The sequence below is a fragment of the Hemitrygon akajei genome, chromosome 30 (assembly GCF_048418815.1).
Source record: "Hemitrygon akajei chromosome 30, sHemAka1.3, whole genome shotgun sequence".
Classification (NCBI taxonomy): Eukaryota; Metazoa; Chordata; class Chondrichthyes; order Myliobatiformes; family Dasyatidae; genus Hemitrygon; species Hemitrygon akajei.
In genome coordinates, this window is record NC_133153.1 from 39,318,530 (window position 1) to 39,328,423 (window position 9,894).

At 45.2% G+C, this 9,894-nt stretch overlaps 2 non-coding genes across 2 annotated transcripts; both read left to right on the forward strand.

Annotated features, from left to right (window-relative positions):
• Positions 1-6,484: 6,484 nt before the first annotated feature.
• Positions 6,485-6,557, forward strand: trnak-cuu (transfer RNA lysine (anticodon CUU)). The gene has a single exon. It is a non-coding gene; the product is annotated as a tRNA-Lys (tRNA).
• A 1,768-nt stretch (positions 6,558-8,325) lies between these two features.
• On the forward strand, positions 8,326-8,398 carry trnak-cuu (transfer RNA lysine (anticodon CUU)). Its single transcript has one exon. It is a non-coding gene; the product is annotated as a tRNA-Lys (tRNA).
• The last annotated feature ends 1,496 nt before the right edge of the window (positions 8,399-9,894 follow it).

Sequence of the window (9,894 nt, forward strand, 5' to 3'; positions counted from 1 at the left end):
ATGGAAGAAAAGACATCAACTCCCTCCCCACCCCCCCCCCCCCACTGCACAAAACAGAAAAAGAAACAGAACTCGCAAATGCCAAAATCCCCAACCTCTCCCTCACACAAAAACTAACAAATTGCCCACACGGACACGGCAGCTAAAACATCAGACCCCAAACCCCACAACCTCTCCCTCAAACAAAAACTAACAGATCACCCAGCCAAACACGGCAGCTAAAAGACCAAATCCCTAATCCCCAAGCCCCTCACGTGCAAAACATACCAGTGACAATAAGATCAACCCCCTCCTGCACACAAAAATCCAACTCACACAGAAAAACACCAACAAGGACATCAGACCCCAAATCCCCAACCCCTCCCTTGATCAAAAAATGTAACATATCGCCCACTGGCCAATCGGAAACGAGAAAGAAATCACCGAGAAACAGAAGGAGACCAATGTAAACTACAGTCCGCACCAATAATCACACGTCTCAAAATTTCGAAAACCTCCTCCATCAGCATTGAGCAGATTCGGTCTGTTCATGGGGAGTGACCGCTGACCCGTGGCCTAGTGACCTCCAGCCCAACGCGGCCTCCCATGAAGAGCAACTCCCGATCCAGCCTCCTCTGCATTCACCTCAATGTTTCAATCTTCCTCAGCACTTCAGTCAGTGAGAAGTGGAGTTGGTGGTGGCCCCGTGCCCTGTCTCTGGTCTCCTAAACAGGATAGCTCATACTCGCTGTCCTCTCCTGGGATTTTCTTAGGGACAGTAGAGCACTAGATCACTCGATTGAACTCTATACTGTAAGTCACGGGCTCCAATGGTTTCCGAAACACAATTAAGATAAAAAGAATCAAAAAAGGCAAGGAAGAAGTGAAATAATTGACTATCCTCCATAGATGCTACTTGAGGTAGACCATAAGACCACAAAACATGGAAGCAGAATTATCCACACAGCCCGTCTACTCTGCTCTGCCATGGCTGATTTATTTTCTCTCTCAATCCCATTCTCCTGCCTTCTCCCTGTAACCTTTGACACTCTTATTAATCAAGAACCTATCAATCTCGGCTCTGAACAGTTCCTCTAATGTTTTGTGTGTCGGCCTAGCCTTCAGAATGGGAATTGAGGAAATAGCAGGTTAGAGAGTTAGATCAGTAAATATTTTGCTCCCTAAAGACAAATACTTCACGATGTTAAATTTCCCCTGAATCTTTATAAAGTTATTAGATGCTTCACTCAGTTCTGCCTCCACCAGTATTTTTATTTGAAGACTAGGAATGTTTTCATAACACCTTTAAGACCACAGCTCCCACTCTAGCCTCACAGCACAGCCTGTGGCCTGGTCTACACAGTTGTAATGATATTTATTTAAACCTTTCATTCCACAAATGCCAGTCCTGAATTTATTTATTTGTCAGCTCCAAGGATCCCTTCAAATCCACTGATTGCCTAAATCCATTTATTTTTACTCAGCTTGCAGTACAATCTCTGCGTACTTCTGCCGCGGCCTGAGGTTGCAGGGAAGGCTGGCCACATCCTCCCTCTGGTTCCTGTACTCACAGTCCGTTTCCCTGACTCGCCTCTTCTCCATTCTACTGTCCCTGCTCGCCCAGCGCCTCCATTACCCAGGCGTTTATGCAACGGCCCGTTCAGGTCAGGAACGCACCACCCGAACGGCTGAGTCCGTAGGACTGTAAGACATGGGGAGCAAACTTCAGCCATTTGGTCCTTCAACTTTGCTCTGCCACTCCATCATGGCTGGTTCACTAGGCAGCTTCAATGCTTCAGCATGGACTAGATGGGCCGAAGGGCCAGTTTCTGCGCTATAGTTTTCTATGACTCAGTGACTTCATATTATCCCTCTCAAACCCGTTCTCCTGCCTTCTCCGTGTAACCTTTGACATCCTCACTAATCAAGAACATGACAGCCTCCACTTTGAATATACCTAATGACTTGGCCTCCACAGCCGTCTGTGACAGATTCATCATCCTCTGGCTAAGGAAATTCCTCCTCATCTGAGGCAGTGCCCTCTGATCCTAGACTCTTCACAGAATAGGAAACATTCAATTTATTATCATAAAACTTTGACAAACTTCTGCACGGTGGAGAGAATGCTTACTGGTTGCATTATGGCCTGGTATAAAAACACCAATGTCCATGAATTGAATTGAATTGACTTCATTACTTACATTCTTCACATATGAGGAGTAAAAATCTTTGCATTACGTCTCTATCTAAATGTACAATGTGCAATTTATAGTAATTTGTAATGAATGGTCTGTACAACAGGACAGTTAATATAGAATAGAAATACAATTGTATCAGTGTGAATTAATCAGTCCATGGCCTGATGGGAGAAGCTGTCCCAGAGCCTGTTGGTCCTGGCTGTTATGCTGTGGTACCGTTTCCCGGATGGTAGCAGCTGGAACAGTTTGTGGTTGGGGTGACTCAGGTCCCCAATGATCCTTCGGGCCCTTTGTACACACCTGTCTTTATAAATGCCCTGAATAGTGAGAAGTTCACAACTACAGATGTGCTGGGCTGTCTGCACCATTCTGCAGAGTCCTGCGATTGAGGCAGGTACAATTCCCTGACCAGGCAGTGATGCAGCCAGTCAGGATGCTCTCAATTGTGCCCCTGTAGAAAGTTCTTAGGATTTGGGGGCCCATACCAAACTTCCTCAACTGACTGAGGTGAAAGAGGTGCTGTTGTGTTTTTAATCACCACACAGCCGGTATGTACAGACCATGTGAGATCCTCGGTGATGTGGACACCAAGGAACTTAAAGCTGTTCGCCCTCTCAACCCCAGATCCATTGATGTCGATAGGAGTTAGCCTGTCTCCATTCCTCCTGTAATCCACAACCAGCTCCTTTGTTTTTGCAACATTGAGGGAGAGGTTGTTTTCTTGACACCACTGTGTCAGGGTGATGACTTCTTCTCTGCAGGCTGCCTCGTTATTATTTGAGATTAGGCCAATCAATATAGTATCGTCAGTTAATTTAATTAACAGATTGGAGCTGTTAGTGGCGACGCAGTCATGGGTATACAGAGAGTAAAGATGGGGGCTTATGACACAGCTCTGAGGGTCACCTGTGTTGAGGGTCAGAGGGGTGGAGGTGAGGGAGCCCACTCTTATCACCTGCCGGCGATCTGACAGGAAGTCCAGGATCCAGCTACACGAGGCAGGGTGAAGGCCGAGGTCTCTGAGCTTCTTGTCGAGCCTGGAGGGAATTATAGTGCTGAATGCTGAACTCTAGTCCAGGAACAGCATTCTCACATAAGCATCCTTCTTTTCCACATGTATAAGGACGGTGTGTAGATCTGCAGCTATTGTGTCATCTGTCGATCGGTTGTGTCAGTAGGCGAATTGTAGGGGGTCCAGTGTGGGTGGTAGCAAGCTGCAGATGTAGCCCTTGACCAGCCTGTCGAAGCATTTGCTTATTATTGAGGTGAGTGTGACAGGACACCAGCTGTTCAGACATGTTACCTCGGTCTTTTTAGGTACAGGGACAATGGTGGATGTTTTGAAGCAGGAGGGCACTCTACACTGGGAGAGGGAGAGATTAAAAGTGAACAGAAAAACTTACAGAGCTAGTGGATACATCACAGTCCCAATACAAGCAAAGCCCTTCCACCACTGAGCACACCTACAGGGAGCACTGCCACAGGAAAGCAGCATCCATCGTCAAAGGCCCCCAATATCCAGAACACGCTCTCTTCTCACGGCTGCCGTCGGGAAGGAGGTACAGGAGCCTCAGGTTCCACACCACCAGGTTCAGCAAGAGTTATTACCCCTCAACCATCAGGTTCCTGAACCAACGCGGATAATTCCACTCACCTCAACACTGCAGTCATTCTACAGCCTTCAGACTCACTTTCAAGGACTTGACAACTCACGTTCTCAATAATATTAATTTCTTAGTTATTTTTTATTATTACTATTTTTGTTTTTCTTTGTGTTTGCAGTTTGCCATTTTTCCCACACTGGTTGTTTGTCCGTCTTTGTTTGTGGAAAGGTTTTCATTGATCCTATCGTATTTCTTTGTAATTACTATGAACGCCCACAAGAACACAAAATCTCCGGGTTGTCTATGGTGACACTTACACTCATCGATAATAAATTTACTTTGAACTTTGAAATTTATATGTCACCATATACTACCTTGAGATTTGTTTTCTTGCAGTCGCCTACATGAAAATAAAGAAGTACAATGGAATTTATGAAACATTATACAGGATTATGGACTGACAAAGATCCAACGGACGAAAGATAAATCATGCAAATAATAAATAAGTAAATAAATAATGAGTTGAAAGTGAGTCTGTAGGTTGTGGAATGAGTTCAGCATTACGGTGAGTGAAATTGTGCACGCTGGTTCAGGGCATCAGGAAGACCTATCTTGTGTTACCTCAGGATGTTCCAAAGCTGATTGAGGTCCGTTGTAAAGTTGGAATCACAGCAGTCAAAGTTGCACAGAGAGGTCCCAGAATCTCGAAACTGATATCAACCAATGACGCTTTAGAACTTATTTGGCGACACAGTGTGGAATAGGCCGTTCCAGCTGTCCGAGCCTTGCCAACGCAGCAACCCCCCGACAGTCCATATTTAACTGTAACCTAACGACAAGACAATTTACAATGACCAATTAACCTGCCTGCGTAGGTTAATTGGTTATTGCAAAGTGTAAACGTGCTCATTTAACTCCCCTGCATTGAACACATCCACACAGAGCATTGTAGCAGGTAAGCAGCATCAGTCATCAAGGACCCCTCCACCCAGGTCATGCTCTCTTCTCACTGTTACCATCAGGAAGGAGGTACAGGAGCCTCAGGACCCACACCAGCAGGTTCAGCAACAGTTACCACCCCTCAACCAGCAGGCCCTTGAACTAGAGGGGATGACTTCACTCAACATCAATTGCCCCATCACAGAACTGTTTCCATAACCTATGGACTCACTTTCAGGGACCGTTGATCATAAGTTCGCGCAATTTATTTATCTATCTATCCACATATTTATTTACTTACTTATTATTGTTTTCACTTTTGCATTTGCACAGTTTCAATGATTCTGTTATGTTTCTTAGATTTATTGAGTATGCCCACAAGAAAATGAATCTCAGGGTTGTATACGGTGACACATGTGTACTTTGATAATAAATCTACTTTGAACTTTGAACCTGGTACTGTACATCTTTGGGCAGTGGGGGGAAACCGAAGAGTTCAGGGAAAATCCACACGTTCCGTGGGGAGGACATACAGACTCCTTTGAGGTGACACTGGAACTGAACTCTGAACTCCAACGCCCTGTGCTGTATCATTGTTGTGCTTAACACTACGCTGCTGTGGCGTCCATGTTGTTGAGTAAAGGGAAAATACTGGGGTAGATTTTATAGACATAGAGCGTTGCTGTGCAGAACAGGCCCTTTGTCGCGTGATGTTGTGCCTACTTTTTAACCTACTCTCAGATCAATCTAACCCTTTCTCCCCTCCCCCACTCCTGCCCACTAATTCTCAATTACAAGGTGTTTCCACAGCTTTGCCATTAAGAATTGTCTTGCTGCATTGGCTCGAACTCCCTCATTGATTCATCTCACTGGGACGTCCTGATACAACTGTACAAGGTCTTGGTGAGACCCCGCTTGGAGTATTGAATCAGAAACAGAATCAGGTTTATTATCACCGATATATGCACGAAATGTGTTGCTTAGTGGCAGCTGTACCGTGTAATCCATAAAATATACCGTAGTGCTCGTCAACGGCCCGCCCCAGCATTACTAGTGGCCAGTGCCATTTATTGTTTTTGTTTTTAAATGTATTTGTGGGACTATGGTGGGATGTCCAAGGTCATTTAATGTTACATTTCAGGTTGTGTTATACAGTCATTCACTTGTGTCTTTGAGGGTCACTCTGACTGTAAGCTGGGTCTGTGATCGTCACCTCTCCCATCTGTGAGTTCTCCCCGGTCTATTTCTGGATTTATCACAATAAAAACAGTTATTTCCTCCTCATGGAACAAATGCTCACCACAATACTATAAGTTACAATTAGAAATATATAAAATAAATATAAATAGTGCGACAGGTGAATAGTGAGCCAGTGTTCGTGCACTGTTCAGAAACCTGACGGCAGAGGGGAAGAAGTTGTTCCTGAACTGTTGAGTGTGTGCTTTCAGGCTCCTGGACCTCCTCCCTGAAGTCAGCGATGAGAAGACGACATGTCCTGTATGATGAGGATCTTTACCGATGGATGTTGCCTCCTTGCTACACCACCTTTTGAAGGTGCCCTCAGTGCTGGCAAGGCTGGTGCCCATGATGGAGTTGGCCGAGTCTACAACTCTCTGCGGCTTTTTCCGATCCTGTAGCAGACAGTGATGCGATTAGTCAGCACAAGTGTAGCAGTTTGTCCAGACACCTAATGAAGTATATCTGGTGACCAGATATAGCAAGAATATCGTTGTGTTGGAAAGGGCTCAGAAATGCAACAGAAGTGCCCGGCTAGCTCAGTCGGTAGAGCATGGGACTCTTAATCCCAGGGTCGTGGGTTCGAGCCCCACGTTGGGCGCTAGTTTTGGGTGGCACGGTACCAGTCAAAGTTATGAACTTTACCAGTGACCCAGATTCAATAACATTCTACCCGTGACCTCTGGTTGCTCCAGTCTCCTCCCACATTCTAAAGATGTATTGGTTATTATTGATCACATGGGTGGTGCAGGAAGGGCCTTTTTTATTATTTTATTTATTTAATGTTACAGCACCGAGAAGGCCCCTCCGACTCTTCAAACAACACTGCCCCAAAAACCTTCAACAACCTCTATCAACCCTAAACACAGGACAATTAACCTACCTTTGGACTGTGGGAGGAAACCAGAGCACCTGGGGAAGCCCATGCCCTCCACAGGGAGGAAGTACCGAGACTACTCACAGAATGGTGCTGGAATTCAACTCCAACTTCTGGAATGCCCCGAGCTGTAACAGAGTCTCACTAACCACTACGCTACCGTGGCTGTTACCGTGCTGTGTTTCTAAATAAATAAAATAAAAAAGATCCACCAGGAAGGACTGTCAAGATGAAGCCACACTCAGGTTGGAGGAACAACACCTAGTATATCGTTTGGGTAGCCTCCAACCTGATGGCATAAACATTGATTTCTCTAACTTCCGTTAATGCCCCTCCTCCCCTTCTTACCCCATCCCTGATTTATTCATTAACCACCCCTCCTATTTTTTCTCTCTCTGCCCATCACTCTTTGCCTGTTCTCCATTTCCCTCTGGTGCTCCCCTTCCCCTTTCTTTCTCCCTAGGCCTCCCGTCCCATGATCCTCTCCCTTCTCCAGCTCTGTATCACTTTTGCCAATCACCTTTCCAGCTCTTAGCTTCACCTCACCCCCTCCGGTCTTCTATCATTTCGGATTTCCTCCTCCCCCTCCTACTTTCAAATCTCTTACTATCGTTTCTTTCACTTAGTCCTGACGAAGGGTCTCGGCCCGAAATGTCGACAGTGCTTCTCCCTATAGATGCTGCCTGGCCTGCTGTGTTCCACCAGCATTTTTTGCAGGTTGCAATAATTTCCAGCATCTGTAGATTTCCTCGTGTTCATGAGGAAGGAACGGGACTGGAGAGTTTGAAGTCAGGAATGGCTGGATAAGTTTTCTTGGAGTGTGGGATACTGAGGTGTAACTTTAGAGTAGTATTAAAGTACGGTGAATGGTTATGTTCTTTTGGCCAGGGGAGGGGAGTCTAAAACGAGAGACCATGAACTTAATGTGAGAGGAGCAAGATTTAAACGAGACCCGAGTGACAACTTTTTTACAAAGAGGGTGCCGCGTGTACGGAACCAGTTACCAGAGAATGCTCAGAATCAAGATCAGAATCAGATTTAATCCGACTGAAATAGATCGTGAAATTTGTTGTTTTGTGCAGGACGTGCAGTGAAACACGTCAAACTATAAATTACCGGATGAAGTATATGAGTAGATATATGTATGTGCTTCTATATAAATTAAATTAAAGAGCAAAAACATAGTGAGATAGTGTTCATAGGTTTGTTGATTGTCCATTCAGAAATCTGATGACAGAGCTGAAGAAGAAGCTGTTCCTAAAACATTGAGTGTGTTCCTAAAGCTGTAGAGGCCGTGATTTCATTCCTGGCTGCAACTCAATTATGCATCTGGCTGCTGTTTCCATCCATACAACGATTCCAACTGCTCCTTTAAATGTGAGTCGTGCTTCAGTTAGGAGCTGGTTTTGAATGCTTCCTTGTAAGATATCTAGTCAGCTGATATAACAAGAGTATCGTTGTGTTGGAAAGGGCTCAGAAATGCAACAGAAGTGCCCGGCTAGCTCAGTCGGTAGAGCATGGGACTCTTAATCCCAGGGTCGTGGGTTCGAGCCCCACGTTGGGCGCTAGTTTTGGGCGGCACAGTATGAGTTAAAATAATGCTGTTCTACCAGGTTCAATGTCCTGTGACCACGTGAGCTTCCACTGGTTGCTCCAGTTTCCTCCCACATTGTATTGGCTATTATTGATCACATGGGTGGTGCAGGAAGGGCCTTTTAAAATTATTTTATTTATTTAATGATACCACACGGAGTAGGCCCCTCCGACCCTTCAAACCACACTGCTCCAAAAACATTCAACAACCTCTATCAACCCTAAACACAGGACAATTAACCTACCTTTGGACTGTGGGAGGAAACCAGAGCACCTGGGGAAGCCCATGCCCTCCACGGGGAGGAAGTACCAAGACTACTCACAGAATGGTGCTGGAATTCAACTCCAACTTCTGGAATGCCCCGAGCTGTAACAGAGTCTCACTAACCACTACGCTACCGTGGCTGTTACCGTGCTGTGTTTCTAAATAAATAAAATAAAAAAGATCCACCAGGAAGGACTGTCAAGATGAAGCCACACTCAGATTGGAGGAACAACACCTTATATACCATTTGGGTAGCCTCCAACCTGATGGCATAAACATTGATTTCTCTAACTTCCGTTAATGCCCCTCCTCCCCTTCTTACCCCATCCCTGATTTATTCATTCACCACCCCTCCTATTTTTTCTCTCTCTGCCCATCACTCTTTGCCTGTTCTCCATCTCCCTCTGGTGCTCCCCTTCCCCTTTCTTTCTCCCTAGGCCTCCCCTCCCATAATCCTCTCCCTTCTCCAGCTCTGTATCACTTGTGCCAATCACCTTTCCAGCTTTTAGCTTCACCTCACCCCCTCCGGTCTTCTATCATTTCGGATTTCCTCCTCCCCTCCTACTTTCAAATCTCTTACTATCTTTTCTTTCACTTAGTCCGGACTAAGGGTCTCGGCCCGAAATGTCGACAGTGCTTCTCCCTATAGATGCTGCCTGGCCTGCTGTGTTCCACCAGCATTTTTTGCGTGTTGCAATAATTTCCAGCATCTGTAGATTTCCTCGTGTTCATGAGGAAGGAACGGGACTGGAGAGTTTGAAGTCAGGAATGGCTGGATAAGTTTTCTTGGAGTGTGGGATACTGAGGTGTAACTTTAGAGTAGTATTAAAGTACGGTGAATGGTTATGTTCTTTTGGCCAGGGGAGGGGAGTCTAAAACGAGAGACCATGAACTTAATGTGAGAGGAGCAAGATTTAAACGAGATCTGAGTGACAACTTTTTCACAAAGAGGGTGCCGCGTGTACGGAACCAGTTACCAGAGAATGCTCAGAATCAAGATCAGAATCAGATTTAATCCGACTGAAATAGATCGTGAAATTTGTTGTTTTGTGCAGGACGTGCAGTGAAACACGTCAAACTATAAATTACCGGATGAAGTATATGAGTAGATATATGTATAAGTGCTTCTATATAAATTAAATTAAAGAGCAAAAACATAGTGAGATAGTGTTCATAGGTTTGTTGATTGTCCATTCAGAAATC